The sequence below is a fragment of the Echinops telfairi genome, unplaced genomic scaffold (genome assembly GCF_000313985.2).
Source record: "Echinops telfairi isolate 266 unplaced genomic scaffold, ASM31398v2 ScPeMD7_23;HRSCAF=83, whole genome shotgun sequence".
Classification (NCBI taxonomy): domain Eukaryota; kingdom Metazoa; phylum Chordata; class Mammalia; order Afrosoricida; family Tenrecidae; genus Echinops; species Echinops telfairi.
The window spans coordinates 22,710,299-22,711,533 of NW_022103920.1; the positions used below are offsets into that span (position 1 = coordinate 22,710,299).

At 42.6% G+C, this 1,235-nt stretch overlaps 1 pseudogene; it reads right to left on the bottom strand.

Moving 5' to 3' along the window:
• Nucleotides 1-642: 642 nt before the first annotated feature.
• On the bottom strand, nucleotides 643-799 carry LOC101660250 (annotated as a pseudogene).
• Between the last annotated feature and the right edge of the window lie 436 nt (nucleotides 800-1,235).

Consider the following 1,235-nt stretch of genomic DNA (forward strand, 5'->3'; position numbering starts at 1 on the left):
GACTTCCCAGTGCACAGAGCAAGTAAAGCTGAATGCTTTGGGGCAGGAGGCTGGTTGTGGAGTGGGGTCCCTCTGGGCACTTAATTGGGGGAGCTGGATTTGCTGACCCATTGAGTTGAGTGCCTTTGACCCGAGACTTACAGTAGAGGTGGTGTGCCCTTTGGGCATTTATTAGCATCCCTGGGAAAACTTTGTAACATATCCTGAGCTTTTCTCACCTGCACTGTAGCTAGTCAGCTTCCTCACTTAACCCTTCTTTTTTAATGATTATTATTTTATGGCTGCATTTGCAATGAAAATAAACTGTGAGAAGAAGGAAAAGCATGCAATTTCATGAAGATTTCTGAGTGATGGAAGTACCCGTTGGAGAAGGTTCAAAGTGGCTTATCCTTTAGGGAAGGCAAGAACCAGACACACAAAGATCTTAAATGGCAGCTCATTGACAGCACCGGCCATGTGAGATTTATACACCAATGGGAAGTTTCCAAACTAAGATTAATGGAACATTGGCTACCTCTGTCCTCTTAGCCAGAGGACGGAGAAAAAGCCTTCAGAAGTTTCCTAAAATCTCTATAAACACAGGTTTACAAAGTGAAGCCTATCAAACTAAGACAACACTCAAGCAATGTTGACATTCATTTTTTAGAGGCTGTCCCCCTTTGATGATATTTGAACACATTCTTTCTCCTGCTGGATAGTTTCCTTTGATGGGGAGTCTTTTTTTTCCTTTAATATTAGTTTTCTTCAGTTTTGATTTGTCAAACTTCTCCACTTTGGACAAATCTGGCTTATCACTCATCTTGCCTAAAGACTTGAAGATCTGCGAAAGCTAACCCCCGATTGACCCAGGATCTCCCTTGGGGAGAGGTTCCTCTATGAACCCTTTGATGGGGATTGTTGTCTATGAGTTCTGCATAGCCATTGCATGAATTGTGCCGCTCAGTATTTGGTGTGATAGAACACCAAGATGCCTCCTCTTTCTTTCACCAACGTTAACACATGCATACAGAGGGTTCTGGGAGTCAGATGGCAAGAATAACAACCCACAACTGCATCATAATGATGTGTAGTGATGTGTTTCTCATTCTTGTTAGCCTCGATAGCCTTAGGTCCTTGAGGATGTCTTCATTGGCTTAATATCAGCAATCCTGCAGTGATAATTCAGCGCTGTCACTCTGAGCCTTCATTAAGTGAATACTGATTGCTGAACTGGTTATTGTTTCAGGGTTAAGTTA